The sequence below is a fragment of the Pinus tabuliformis genome, chromosome 2_2 (genome assembly GCF_031772625.1).
Source record: "Pinus tabuliformis cultivar Carrire ecotype Pingquan chromosome 2_2, CPIR1, whole genome shotgun sequence".
NCBI lineage: Eukaryota > Viridiplantae > Streptophyta > Pinopsida > Pinales > Pinaceae > Pinus > Pinus tabuliformis.
This window is the reverse complement of record NC_142300.1, coordinates 493608645-493624761: the sequence shown is the minus strand read 5'-3', so window position 1 is coordinate 493624761 and position 16117 is coordinate 493608645. Positions and strand designations below refer to the sequence as shown.

The window sequence follows — 16117 nt, the reverse complement described above, 5'->3', positions numbered from 1 at the left end:
GCTGTATGGAAGGAAGTGTTATACCACCATTCAGCCAGAGGCAACCATTTGACCCATTGTGTCTGTTTATCAGATACAAAGCAACGAAGATATCCTTCCAAACATTTGTTTACTATCTCAGTTTGCCCATCAGATTGAGGATGATAAGATGAGCTATGAGCTAACTGAGTACCAAGACAAGAAAATAATTCTGTCCAAAAATTTCCAGTGAAAATGGGATCTCTGTCACTTACAATAATCTTTGGGTTTCCATGTAGCTTTTGAATTGTTTCCATAAATGCAGTAGAAACTGTACTGGCTTTAAATGGATGTGATAATGCACAAAAGTGTGCATACTTGGTAAGTCTGTCAACTACCACCATGATGACACTCTTTCCCTCAGACTTGGGTAAACCTGTGATAAAATCCATTGAAACCTCCTCCCAACGTTGGCTTGGAATGGATAAAGGTTGTAATAGACCCGGTGTCTTAATTGTTTCAACTTTATTTTGTTGGCAAACCAAACATTCCGCCACAAACTTTTGAATATCTGATTTAAGGCCATCCCAAAAAAATTCCTTCTTAACCCTGTGGTAAGTTTTTAAAAATCCTGAGTGCCCTCCTAAGGGAGAAGTGTGCAATTCCATAAGAATCTTTTGTTTTAGCTGGGAATTCTTACAGAGGTATAAGCGATCTTTGTACCATAACGAATCATTTTTCCAGCTAAATGTATCAAACGTACTGGAATCTTGTTGTAGCTTTCGAATAAGTGCCCACACTTCTTCGTCATTCTTCCATTCCTCCCTTGCTTCGTTTATCCAATCTGGTTGGATAATAGAAATGGCGCACAACAATGCTTCCACATCCTCATCCTTTCTTGAGAGTGCATCTGCCACCACATTTTGCTTCCCTTTTTTGTAGATGATTTCAAAGTCATAACCCAACATCTTTGTGACCCACTTTTGTTGCTCTTCAGAGGATAATCTTTGTTCTAAAAAGTATTTAAGGCTATCATGATCCGTTTTTACCTTGAAGTGTCTTCCCATTAGGTAGGGTCGCCATTTCTTAAGTGCATGGAGTATTGCCAACATTTCCTTCTCATAAATAGCTTTGCTTAAAAACTTTCCCTTGATTGGACGACTTTCAAAAGCAATGGGTCTTTCATCTTGCATTAGAACAACACCAATTCCATTTCCTGAAGCATCACATTCCACAATAAAGGTTTTTGTGAAGTCCGGTGTAGCTAAGACCGGTGCTTGGCACATTGCCTCTTTAAGATGTTCAAAGGCCTTTGTTGCTTCCGGAGTCCATGAAAATGCATCTTTCTTCAATAATGTTGTTAGAGGTGCTGCTATTCTCCCATAATTCTTAACAAACTTGCGATAATACCCTGTCAACCCAAGAAATCCTCGCAGATGCTTTATGGATGTGGGGATTTTCCATTCCTTAATGGCTTTAATTTTGCTAGGGTCTACCTTAACTCCTTCATGAGATACAATATGACCCAAATATTCCACCTCCTGGACTCCAAAGAAACATTTGGATCTTTTTGCATATAATTGTTTCTCCTCCAATAGTTGTAGCACCCTGTCAACATGTTCAACATGATCCTTCCAAGACTTGCTGTAGATTAGTATATCATCAAAAAATACTAACACAAATTTTCTAAGGAATGGTTTGAAAATTGAATTCATCAAACCTTGAAATGTTGAAGGTGCATTGGTAAGGCCAAAAGGCATGACCAAAAATTCATAATGACCCTCATGAGTTCTAAATGCCGTTTTCGGAATGTCTTCAATCTTCATTCTGATTTGATGATATCCCGAACGAAGATCCAACTTGGTGAAGTAAATTGATCCATGCAATTCATCCAGTAATTCATCAATGACAGGAATGGGGAACTTATCTTTAATAGTGAGCTTGTTGAGCTCCCTATAATCCGGACACATGCGCCATGATCCATCCTTCTTGTGCACCAATACTACTGGAGCAGAGAAAGAACTTTGACTCGGTTGAATTATACCAGCCTCTAGCATTTCTGCAACCATACGTTCAATTTCACTTTTTTGGACATAGGGATATCTGTACGGCCTGATGTTTGGAGGAACACTTCCTGGAATCAGATGAATAGCATGATCATGATCACGCATAGGTGGGAGACCTTTGGGAGTCTCAAATACCTTGGAATGATTGTCCAGGACTTTTTGGAGATCTGGAGAAATAGATGATTCCAATGTGGAAACATCTAGCGAACATAATTGTGCAATTACACCTCTTTGCTCCTTTTTTAGAAGCTTTGTCATACCATTAGAGCTGATTATCTTTCCTGGTTTCCCTGCAATACCCCTTAATTCAACTTCCTTTCCTTCCGTAGAAAATTTGATGAAAAGTTCTTGAAAATTAAAAGCTATTGTACCCAAGGATTGTAGCCATTGGACTCCTAGTACAACATCAGCACCTCCCATTGGAATGGAAAGCATTGGGCTAGTCAATACATATTCTCCCATGGATAGCTTGATATTATGGCACTTTCCAGAGCAATTTATTGTTCCTCCATTTGCAATCATCACTTGACACTCTGGTGCTGGATATAGGAAGCAATTCAATTCTTTTGCTACCCTACAATGAATAAAATTGTGGGTGCTTCCTGAATCAATCAACACTATTACCTTTTTCTTCTTGATTTGTCCTTCTATCTTGATGGTTTGAGGAGTGGTAATTCCCGCCAATGCATTACAAGATATGGTCGGATTTATTTGTTCTTCATCTAGGCTTTGTTCCTGGAGTATATCTTCTTCTTTTGACCTTTCTTGCTCCTTTTCTTCTTCCTCTTCACAATCTATGTAGAATAATTTCTTCTCAGCACACTTATGACCTTTAGTGTATTTGCTATCACAACTGTAACAAAGCCCTTTTGCTCTTTTTTCTTCCAATTGTTGTGGTGTCAACCTTATAGGTTGTGGAAGACTAGGGGCAACAACACTTCCGTCTTTATAGTTGTGAGTGGTATGCTTCCTGGTTGCCATAATTTTGCTTTCCATTTTTCTTGCTAACCTGAATGCCTTCTCTAATGAATCAGGTTCCCAAAGGCGAACATCATGTTGGATATTATCCTTTAAAGACCCTATGAACACATCAATCCTATGCTCCTCTGGAATATCTTTTACCCTTATGTTCAATTTTTGGAACTCCTCAATGTGCTCCATTATTGAACCCTTTTGTTTGAGACTTATCAATTGGCTAAAAAAAGTGTTGCTTTTTGTATCCTCATAATGTGCTATCAATTCTTCCGTAAAAATTGCCCAAGTGATAAATTGTTTACGAGAGCAAAGCCATTGATACCATACAAACTGATTTGGTTCCAAATATAAAGTTGCCATACGTACCTTTTGTGTGTTTTGCACATTATTGAGATCGAAGAATTGCTCCATCTGTAATATCCATGTGGCGGGATCCTTGCCATCAAACTTCCTCATATCGATTTTTGGAATATGGTGGGTCTTCGATCCAACATTAGAGTCTATGGAATCATGATTAACATTTCTTTTGTTCCCATCATGAGTTTCCTTTACAACCTTTTCACCATTAGTAAGTATTTCTTGTAGAAAATTTGTCAAATCTGTCTTCAAATCTGCCATGTCTGTCTTCAAATCTGTCTTCAAATATGTCTTCAAATCTGCCATGTCTCTTCAAATCTGCCATGTCTCTCTTCAAATCTGTCTTCGAATCATCCATCTTAGCTTCCATGCCCTTTATCTTAGATTCCACGCCATTTATCTTAGATTCCACGCCATTTATCTTAGCTTCTGTTAGCTTTTGTGAGCGTGACATTTGTTGCACTTGTTCTTGTAATTTTGATATATCATGTAGCATTTCTTCCTCTTCTTCATGAGTCATGCTAGAGCTTTCAGGTTCCTTACTAGGTGTTTGCATTTTCTTTCCTCGGGGCATCAGTTACCGATAATAATGCTTTACTATGCCCTTTGAATTTCGTTAAACCAAGCTTACACAAAAATTTTAAAAAAACTACACACCTTTTTTCACTTTATAGAAGCCTGATATTGAATCTGATGTATCTCTGTAATTTTGGATCATCCAGTTCTGAAATTGTGACCTGTAGTAGCCTTCTGCGTCCTCTTTCCAATGCCACAAGTCTGACCCAAATTGGATTCTCCAAGGAAGAGTTATGTGAAATCTCCCACAGTGACTTGCTTTTAGACTAGTTCAGTAGAGCGAACTTGTACGACGTGCCACGAGTCACTGTTTCAACCTTTGGATCTGAAACACACATACAAGAAACTACAGTCCGTCCTCTTTCTGTACCTTCTTACGAAATTTCAATCCGATCCCTAGAGAGAAAGTTATGACGATTTTCCCCAGGTCACCTGTTTTGAATGTAATTCAGGAGTCTGCAAAAAGACCAACTTCCTCAGATCATATCTCCGCAAATATCACGCGAAAAGCTCTGAAATTCGGACCCAAGGTTCAGCGCGATTTCTTCTCAAATGGGTTTTTTTTGCGACTTCTGAAACGTCACAGAAAAAAAGTTATAGCGAAAATTCCACGATGACCTGTTTGGAGCAGCGAAACCCTAGAATCCAAAGCTCTGATACCAAATGTTATGAAACCAGCTCAAGAAAAGATAGAAAAGATAGATCAACGCCTTAGAATTCAGCCTCTTCGAGGGGGAAACCTCCTTTACATTACATAAATGAACAATTCTTGGATGATACAAATGACAAAACCTCCTTTCTATATATAGGAGTCTAAGGAGTCACAATATAATCCAGCCGACCTAACAATAATAATATAAAGCCACAAAAATAACAATAGAGGGATTCTATGGGGCACAGAAATAACAATATGGGGGTAATAGGGGCACAACAATATAAATAAGGGGTATAACTACAATAGTAATGGGGTAATCACTAGTATTATAGGGACCCAACAAGGACCTTGAGTGTATTTGCTATCACAACTGTAACAAAGCCCTTTTGCTCTTTTTTCTTCCAATTGTTGTGGTGTCAACCTTATATGTTGTGGAAGACTAGGGGCAACAACACTTCCGTCTTTATAGTTGTGAGTGGTATGCTTCCTGGTTTCCATAATTTTGCTTTCCATTTTTCTTGCTAACCTGAATGCCTTCTCTAATGAATCAGGTTCCCAAAGGCGAACATCATGTTGGATATTATCCTTTAAAGACCCTATGAACACATCAATCCTATTCTCCTCTGGAATATCTTTTACCTTTATGTTCAATTTTTGGAACTCCTCAATGTGCTCCATTATTGAACCCTTTTGTTTGAGACTTATCAATTGGCTAAAAAAAGTGTTGCTTTTTGTATCTTCATAATGTGCTATCAATTCTTCCGTAAAAATATTCCAAGTGATAAATTTTTTAGGAGAGAAAAGCCATTGATACCATACAAACTGATTTGGTTCCAAATATACAGCTGACATACGTACCTTTTGTGTGTTTTGCACATTATTGAGATCGAAGAACTGCTCCATCTATAATATCCATGTGGCGGGATCCTTGCCATCAAACTTCCTCATATTGATTTTTGGAATATGGTGGGTCTTCGATCCAACATTAGAGTCTATGGAATCATGATTAACATTACTTTTGTTCACATCATGAGTTTCCTTTACAACCTTTTCACCATTAGTAAGTATTTCTTGTGGAAAAATTTTCAAATCTGTCTTTCAAATCTGCTAGTCTGTCTTCAAATCTGCCATGTCTCTCTTCAAATCTGTCTTCGAATCATCCATCTTAGCTTCCATGCCCTTTATCTTAGATTCCAGGCCATTTATTTTATATTCACACCATTTATCTTAGATTCCACGCCATTTATCTTAGCTTCTGTTAGCTTTTGTGAGTGTGACGTTTGTTGCACTTGTTCTTGTAATTTTGATATCTCATGTAGCATTTCTTCCTCTTCTTCATGAGTCATGCTAGAGCTTTCGGGTTCCTTACTAGGTGTTTTCATTTTCTTTCCTCGGGGCATCAGTTACCGATAATAATCCTTTACTATGCCCTTTGAATTCTGTTAAACCAAGCTTACGAAAAAATTTAAAAAAAACCTACACACCTTTTTTCACTTTATAGAAAATTGATATTGAATCTGATGTATCTTTGTAATTTTGGATCATCCAGTTATGAAATTGTGATCTGTAGTAGCCTTCTGCGTCCTCTTTCCAATGCCACAAGTCTGACCCAAATTGGATTCTCCAAGGAAGAGTTATGTGAAATCTCCCACATTGACTTGCTTCTAGACTAGTTCAGTAGAGCGAACTTGTACGATGTGCCACGAGTCACTGTTTCAACCTTTGGATCTGAAACATGCACACAAGAAACTACAGTCCGTCCTCTTTCTGTAACTTCTTACAAAATTTCAATCTGATCCCCAGAGAGAAAGTTATGATGATTTTCCCCAGGTCACCTGTTTTGAATGTAATTCAGGATTTTACAAAAAGACCAAATTCCTCAGATCATATCTCTGCAAATATCATGCGAAAAGCTCTAAAATTGGGACCCAAGGTTCAGCGCGATTTCTTCTAAAATGGGTTTTTTTTCGACTTCTGAAACGTCACAGAAGAAAGTTATAGCGAAAATGCCACGATGACCTGTTTGGAGCAAGGAAACCCTAGAATCCAAAGCTTTGATACCAAATGTTATGAAACCAGCTCAAGAAAAGATAGAAATGATAGATCAACGCCTTAGAATTCAGCCTCTTCGAGGGGGAAACCTCCTTTACATTACATAAATGAACAATTCTTGGATGATTCAAATGACAAAACCTCCTTTATATATATAGGAGTCTAAGGAGTCACAATATAATCTAGCCGACCTAACAATAATAATATAAAGCCACAAAAATAACAATAGAGAGATTCTATGGGGCATAGAAATAACAACATGGGGGTAATAGGGGCACAACAATATAAATAAGGGGTATAACTACAATAGTAATGGGGTAATCACTAGTATTATAGGGACCCAACAACCTGCATGTAACCTGGTACAAGCTAGACTTGTGTATGTTGACATAGACTCTGTGGTCCTCCAGATTCTCCTCAAAGGTGCCTAAAAAGATGTCATTGATGTCCTACCATGTGATCTTGATCTCCTTGTCTATGAACAACTTAGTATCTTCATAGATGGGAAAGCTCATAAACACTTTCTTGATCACATCCCCAATTATGCTCTCAATGGTGTCCTTTGACCCTGCTCTCTTGAAAGCCATTATACCTGTACTGCTGAGAGAATGATGAACACCTGTGATACCTGGAGCTAGAGAAACAACCATGGAAAAAAAAAAAATATCAGTTGAATACCAAAAGCAACTTGAGGATTGACATGCAACACACCTGATTGATTGACTGGAAAATTACATAGATTTCTTCGCGAAAGGTTGGGAGATTGACTGCTGAAACTGCACAGAGCACATTCCAGGCTGCTAGTGAGCTGACTGACTGCTAAAACTGAGCAAAGCACAGTCAAACTTGGCTTGTTGAGGACTGAAACTGCGAATGCATAGTTTTAGTCAGCATCACTACAACTCGGGAAATTTCACTACGCAATACTGGGGGCCAATTGAGGCACTGTCTCTTAGAATTGTGCAGAGCACAACCTAGGAGGCCAATGTGAGGTAGGCTTTGCATAATTCTTAAGAGAAAGGAAAGGTCTTCCATCCCATAAATGGGCAGTGCAAGCCAGGTAAGGCAAGGTTCATGCCAGGCAACTTAGACCTTTCGACAAGTGACTGAAAAGATGTAAGGACTAAATGCATATGCAAAGATGGGTGCAAATATGAGTGAATGAACATGCATGCAATCATTAGGTGCATGATTGAATAATATGTGAAAACAATGAAGTGTGTGAAATGAGTCACCGCAACGACGACCGTAGTGTCATGCATGCGACAACAAGGAAATGCAATACAAAACTCGAAATAATGCTTTTACAAGCTAATATGCATTGAAATGACAAAAAGAATTCAATAAAACCAAGCAAACAACACTCGCAGAAACTGAAGTATGAAAAGCGACAAAAAAAATAGAAAGACATGAAAAAGGACTTACCAGGAAAAAGTTGTGATGAGTTGCTGAAAGTTCGTATATGTGTTGGTAATTTCAGAGCTCCAAGATTGAAAGTGAGGAATGAGCTCTGAGGCATCGAATAAATAGTTTTGGCAAAATCGAGGCATATGACGTGCATGCCATGATTCTAGGAAAAAGCGACACTTGGCCGGAGGTTTCTAAAATGGCTTTTGCATGTAACCCCCAACTGCTAAAAATAGATCCCTAGAATCTAGGTATACTTTTTTCTTTTCTCCTTTTTTTTTATTTTTCGGGAAAAACTACCCATGCATGCAAGGAAAGATTCCACAGTCCTCAAGGGAACCGGTCAATCTGTGAGCACATGCAATGGACATCAAGCCTTGGGACAAATTCTGTATATTTTTTGGGCTGACTGGCTCTGGATAACCCTCAAGCTCTGCGCAATATCTAGACTGAAGCCGAGGCTGCCAACCAGAATTGTGCAAATTCTAAGAGTAAGCCCAGTGATGGGCTTCTCTGTGCAATTTTCGTGGGGAAGGCAACTTGCCTACTCTACGCAATTTTGGGGAGCAGTGCTGGCTTCCAGGATGCAATGCACAATTCTGGAGAGCAAGGTTGGTTGCCCTCCAATGCTGTGCAGTTTTCCAATTCAGCACAAGAGCCAGTTTGAGACCGAGTCATGGGAAGTCGGCTTGCGGGCGGAAGACAAACAAGTTAGCGAACACAAGGTGATAAGCCAAAGAAACTCAAGTGAAAGTATAAGTACTTGGGTGGTGCAAGACATGCTATTAAGAATGGTTGGTAGGGAGGCTCCAAAACGATGCTAAGGAAAAATTTTGGAGGATGGTTGTAGTCACTACAACGCAATCAAGAAAGGCATGCATGTCTAGTACTTAGTTTTAGCTTCTAATAGACCACTAGTCCCGCCCATCCCGTCAACCCAAAACATAGTTTTTTCCCTCAAAATTGCGTTGGACGAACTTATAGGCCCCATTCCCACTGCGCAAAAGTAGGTCCCTTGTCCCACAAACAAGAAAGTCTTATACACTAATTTGATGATTGATATCACATTTAGACATATATCACCAAAAACGTTTCTAATAACATCAATGTTTACAAATAACATTTATTATTGATTTATATAAAAACAATAAAATCCTTATAAACGCCATTGGAGATATAATTTTGGATTCACATTTGGCAATTGGTTGCAGACGTAAGTATCTCGATAAAAAAATTAGAAAACACATTTGACAATTTTTTAATAATAAATTATTTAAAAATCTTGTAATATGAATTATTTTCTTAAATTTAGTTTTATTTTTCATTAACTTAAAATGAAAAACCATCGACATTCATGATGTAAAGCGAATTGGTAAAATTCATGAATGGATAAAATTCATAGATTTCCCGTAAAGATGTTCTGAGCACAATAAGATAGCTTAATACCCCAGAGGTAATTTTGATTCGAGTATTACGTAATATTTAAGTAGTTTGAAATATTGCTTTAAAATAGCTTTAAAAAAAGGTAAATTATAGCTTCTAGCTTAATACACCACAGATAATTTTGATTTGAGTATTACGTAATATTTAAAATACATTGATATTTAATAGGGTGTGTTCCAACCAGATGTCCATATTTCCATAACAAAATCAATAATGCTATTTTCCGTTTTGGAAAGAGGAATGGATGAATGAGAGTTTATAATTTTTGAAAATTTTATTTAAAACACCAACCAAATTCAAATTAAAGAAAAGCAATTCTTATAACTTTTTTTAATGGTTTAATTGATACGAGTATCAAACAATTTTTTTTTATAGTAATCATGAATTTACGAATAAATTTTCAAAGTTTTCTTTAATAGCATGCCAGGTTGCATTAGGGGAAGGCTTTCCGAGTTGCGTATCGTTTTCGGTAGATGCATTGATATGCATGGCGTGGTGTGGAAATTCCCAGGAGAGAGTCTCAACGATGACCATTTTATTTCAGAAACGACGACGATTTTAGTCAGTTTCCACCATTTGCGTTACACTTGTCATCGCTGCTCAACTGGACGGCAGAAAACTCCCATAACGTGTGCTCCTGGAATGGCATTTTCTGCCGAAAGTGTCAGGCCAGGGTAACTCCACATTGAACGAGAGACAAAACTGATTGATTTTATTCATTAGCTAACACATTATTTATATATATACATATGATGGATCAGTTCATCTTCTAGATGACTGTCCAGTTCACCCATCCGTTTCGGATTAGGTGTCAACATTCCCCCCCTTAATCTGAAGGGATGTTGGTGAGTCCAAGCATCATTCTGAATCTTTCAAGCTTTTCTCTTCCAAGCGCTTTGGTGAAGATGTCTGCAATTTGCTCGTTTGTGGAACAATGACGGAGATGGATTGTTTTGGCCTCAACATGATGTCGGATCAGATGATATTTAGTATTGATGTGCTTAGTACGATCATGGAACTTTGGGTTCTTGGCCAACTTTATTGCAGATGTGTTATCAATCATGAGTGGAGTTGATTGTATTTGTTTTACCTGCAAATCTTCAAGAATTTTCCTGAGCCACACAATTTCTTTCGTTGCTTCAGCTGCTGCCACATATTCTGCTTCTGTTGTGGAATCTGCTGGTACTGATTGTTTGCGTGATCTCCAGAAGACAGCTCCTGATCAAAGACTCATAGCATATCCTGAAGTAGATACCCCGGTTTCTTTGTTTCCATCGAAGTCTGAATCAGAGTATCCAATCAAGTTGAAGTCGTCCACCTGTGTATACTTGATTTCAAGGTCTTGAGTTCCCTTCAAGTACCTTAGAACTCTTTTTGCAGCAGACCAATGTCCCTCACAAGGCTTTTGCATAAACCTGGAGAGGATTCCAACAGCAAATGAAATGTCTGGTCTGGTAGTAGTGAGGTAGATGAGACTTCCTACAAGTTGTCTATACTTTGTTGCATCCTCAAATTCCTCTCCTTCAATAGATGTGAGCTTCAAGTTTTGTTCCATTGGAGTAGAAAGGGGATTGCACTCTGTCATGCCAAATCTGTTTAACAAATCTCCAATGTATTTCTTTTGAGAAAGAAATATGGACTTTGGATGTTGGGTTACTTCAATGCCAAGATAGTAATGAACATAGCCCAAATCAGTCATTTCAAAAAAATTTCCTAATTCTTTCTTTATGGGTGCAATATAGCTTTCATTGTTCCCTGTCATTAAAAGATCATCTACATATACCACAAGATATACAACTGTTTTGCCAACTTTCTTGACAAATAAAGTTGCATCATCAAGATCAAAATGTTTGAAGTTGAGTTTCAGAAGATGCTCAGTTAGTTTTTCATACCAGGCTCGTGGTGCTTGTTTGAGGCCATACAAGGACTTCACGAGTTTGCATACTTTGTGTTCATGTCCTTTCACAGCAAATCCTTCAGGCTGGGACATAAAAACATTCTCTTTTAGATCTCCATTCAAGAATGCAGTTTTTACATCCATTTGATGGACTTTCCAACCGTTCTGAGCAGCTAGTGCAAAGAGTGTCCGGATGGTGGCCCATTTTGCTGTGGGAGCAAAATTTTCCTCATAATCGACCCCTTCCTTCTATGCAAAACCTTTTGCCACAAGCCTAGCTTTGTGCTTGTCAAGTGAGCCATCAGCTTTGTACTTGTTCTTGTAGACCCACTTGCAGCCAATTGGTTTGGTTCCAAATGGAGGATCAACCAGCTTCCAAGTGTCATTCTTTATGAGGGCATCATACTCCTTCTGCATCGCTTCTTTCCATTCATCATGAGAAGCAACTTCTTTGAAGGAAGTTGGTTCAAAATCTGTAGACAAGTTCAATTCACAATCATAAGTAACATCCATATCAACAGGTGAATTAGAGTTATCTACATCACCTCCATCTTGTCGGTTTGTATTTCTGGTTCCTGTTTTTCCAATTTCATCAGGATGAACACTTTCAAGTGTCTTTGTCAGCCACTTTGGGGGACCTTTCTGAGATGGTCCAGGCTGTTCTGTTGATTGAGTTGGGTCTGAATCAAGATTGAGTCTCCCAATTCTATCAATTACATCACTTAAAGCATCATCCGTTGTTGGAGTGTCATGCCGGGGAGATTGTTCTTCAGAAGAAGATTCCACATGTTGATCTAGTATAGGAATCCCCCCTTCAAGATGTGGAATCTGATTATCAAACTCTTGGAATGATTTCGGTTTTGTGAATCTATCCAAGCGATCAAGTTGCCGCTCAACAACACTGTCAGATTTGGATGATTCAAGAAAAATGACATCTCTAGATAAAACAAACTTTTTATTTACTTCATCATAAAGGCGGTATGCTTTAGATGTGTTTGAATACCCCAGGAAGATACACTTACGACTTCTAGCACCAAGTTTGTTTCTATGTACCTTTGATATTAAAGCATAACAGGTGGAACCAAATATCCTGAGATGTTTTACCGAAGGAACATGTCCATACCACAATTCATAAGGAGTCTTGTTTCTTATAGCACTAGATGGACATCTATTCTTTATATATGCAGCATGGATCATACCATATTCAAAATTGTTCTGTTCATTCTTTCAGCTACACCATTCTGTTGAGGATTATAAGGCACAGTTGTTTGATGTTTAATCCCATGTTGGCGAAGATAGTGTTCAAATTCATTTGATGTATATTCTTTTCCATTATCAGTGCGAATAGACCCAATAAGAGATTGTGCATCATTTTCAATCCATTTATGAAAATTCTTGAATGTTTGAAAAGCATCAGATTTGTTCTTCAATAAGTAAACCCAACACACTCTGGTGTAATCATCAATAAATGTCATGATATACTTATTTCCATTTGCAGAAGGAATAGGCATTGGACCACATAAATCTGAATGAATAAGTTCAAGCTTCCTATGTGCTCTTGAATGTGAATCATGAAAAGACTGTTTGCTATGCTTTCCTAGAATGCAAGCATCACATTGTTTATGTTTTCTAGGAATTGTAGGCAAACCAGCAACACCATTTTTCTTCAAAAAGTGGAGACTATCATAGTTTAAATGTCCAAATCTAGCATGCCATAATAAACTTGATGGAAGTGTACCTTCATCATGATGAGAAATATATGAAAAATGATGTGCATGAGCAGAGGTTCCTTGCAGTTTAAGAAGTCTTTCTTCTTCTATACCCCTCATGACAAGTGAATGGTCAGATGCCTTTCTTACCTCAAGCTTTCCATCGAACATATGAATGGAGTGACCTTGCTGGCGGATGTGGACCAGGGACAGCAAGTTTCTCTTGAGCTGTGGGAGATACAGAACATGATCCAGAAGAAAGTCTGGAAGACCAGGCAATTTAAGCCTGACTGTGCCAAGCCCTGATGGCTTGATTTTTTACTGATCTGCAAAGTATACTACTCCATCAACATTATCAGTGAAATCTTCAAAAAAATCTTTCCTATGAGTCATATGACAGGTTGCTCCTGAATCAAGCAACCAGTCATTTTTCGAAGAAGTAAGTGAAGCATTAAACAGATCTTCATTTACTCCAATGTTACATTGTGCCTCAATATAGTGAGCGGATTCAGGTTCTTTACCTTTGTCTGTGTCATCAATTTTACCTTTCTGCTGATTTCTTCTCTGCTCAATCTTTTCCCATGGTAGCTTGCATGTAGAAGCATCATGAGATCCATTTTGTTTGCAGCGAATGCAATGTAAGTCTGCCTTTTCTTCTTGAGGGTGTCTGCCCCCCCTGCCTCTGAAATATCTTCTTCTTTCTCTTGAATGCATACTGTAACAAAATATCTCTGCTGATAAAAAAAAACTTTCCTTACGTTACAGCCTTCAAATCCCTTTAATGTGTGACTGAAGGCATCTGAATTTCATTGAAATATTATAACACTTTGTACTTCAATACAACATAAAAACAAACTGTGCAAATGTTCTGACTGATATGACTTTGAATGCTTTTGAAACTGCTTATATAACCCCTTTGAAAAACTGCTTACAATACAAAAACTGCCATCATAAATACATATCAACGGCACACATTATACTGCCATTAAAATCATTTCTCTTGTCATTCTCAAACTTTTTGAGATGAATCAGGTTTAAAGTCATATACATAAACAAACTGCGCAAGTCATTTGGTTATATGCATAGTCAAACTGCGCAAATCATTTACCATAATCAAATAGAGATGCAAAAGGCTCTCATTTCCAAACACAATTTCAATTAAAATATGGAAGTGTGATCCCGATGACCTCGGCAGCTTGTAAAGGAATTTTTTGAGTCGCCCAATAACTTCATAAAACAACGTATAAAAACCAATCTTTTTTTTTTTAAAACACATATGACCGGCTTTTACACAAAGCTGCAATTAAAGCACATTGTTTCTGTGTAGAGCGCTGACAGGTTGGGCGGGCATGAATAGACAAATCAAGAACTGAGCACCATTTTGTTAGTGAAAAGACACCCTAAATAATTTCCAATCACTGATCTCTAGATCTGCGCCCAATTCTTCACAGGTCACGTTCTGGCGTTAATCAGTAGACACATGTATATCAATAAAGGATTGCCGTGTCTTCTTTTCTCAGAGTTGTAAGAATCTCTCATTTGAGGGCCACAGAGGTCGCTGTAAAACCGAAGCCGAAGGCAAAAATGAATGAATTAAAGCAAACTGGATATGCGAATCAGATCAGAAGAAGAGGAAGCAGCAGAGAAAACAGACAATGTCTCGTGCGATAAAGGCTTGAAGTATTTATAGCGGAAATAAGAGGTAGACCTCCACGGAACGGAGATACATGACAGACCCCTACGGATTCGGCAAGTTGCAAACCTGAATGAATGGAGCGTAAATGACTGAATGGAGCGTGGAAGAGGTGGAAAGAGTATTGGTGAGGACGTGATACATTTTGGCATTCTAGTGCTCACATCCTTGGGGAGTCTCTTGAAATGGAGTATGGCTGCAAACTATGTATTGGACCCTGTACAACTCGAGGAGAGGGATTTTATTACGACGCCTTCTATGACGATGTTACCTTGAACGATGACGAGTTCAAAAAGATTCATGCTCAGGCTACAAAAGCTGCTATGGAAAAACAACCATTTGAATGGATAGAAGTATCAAGGCAGCAGGCTCTTGAAATGTTCGCTGATAATCCTTTCAAGGTTGAAATTATAACGAAACTGCCTGAGGATAAAACAATAACAGTGTACAGATGTGGACCTCTCGTAGATCTTTGTCGTGGGCCACACATCCCCAATACGTCTCATGTGAAAGCCTTTGCTTGTCTCAAGGCTTCAGCATCTTATTGGAGAGGCAAATCAGAAAACTGGAATATGGGGTGCTGAGTGTTGTCAGGCAGGCAAGAAATCAGAGAAAACGCACAACGCCAACGAGAATATGGGGTGCTCTTTCACAACGCCAACGACAGAGAGTAAAAACGGATGCGCAGAGACCTACTGACACGCAGTACAGAGGTAGAAACTGGCAGAGAATGAAACGCATGACAGAGGCAGCGTATTCAGGCCAGAGGGCGCAGAGGCAGGAGTTACAGCTAATTTTAGGGACTGGGACCTGGGCTCTGATACCATGTCAGGCCAGGGTAACTCCACATTGAACGAGAGACAAAACTGATTGATTTTATTCATTAGCTAACACATTATTTATATACATACATATGATGGATCAGTTCATCTTCTAGATGACTGTCCAGTTCACCCATCCGTTTCGGATTAGGTGTCAACAGAAGGCATACAAAACGGGTGACTGCCATAATACTGCCTGGATTAGGATTGCAAGGTAGGATATCCACCTCTCTCGGCAGTCTCTCTTTATTAAGAATTCTGAATCTTTCCCAGAATTATTTGACAAGAATAGTTCCACTGGAGTTTGGGCAGCTAAAGGCGCTGGGATTGCTGGACCTCAGCTTTAATTTGCTCCACCGTTCTATTCTAGAGGCACTGTGTAATTGCACACGGCTTCAATGGATCCACCTTTCAGCAAGCAGTTTGACAGGAACTATACCAATAGAATTTAATTGGTCGTCTAATTAAGTCGGAACATATTCGCTTGATCAGCAATCATCTTAGTGGA

The 16117-nt window shown here is 38.6% G+C and overlaps 1 pseudogene; it reads left to right on the top strand.

The window, feature by feature from the left end:
- The first annotated feature begins 14973 nt into the window (after nucleotides 1-14973).
- On the top strand, nucleotides 14974-15372 carry LOC149193529 (threonine--tRNA ligase, mitochondrial 1 pseudogene; annotated as a pseudogene).
- The last annotated feature ends 745 nt before the right edge of the window (nucleotides 15373-16117 follow it).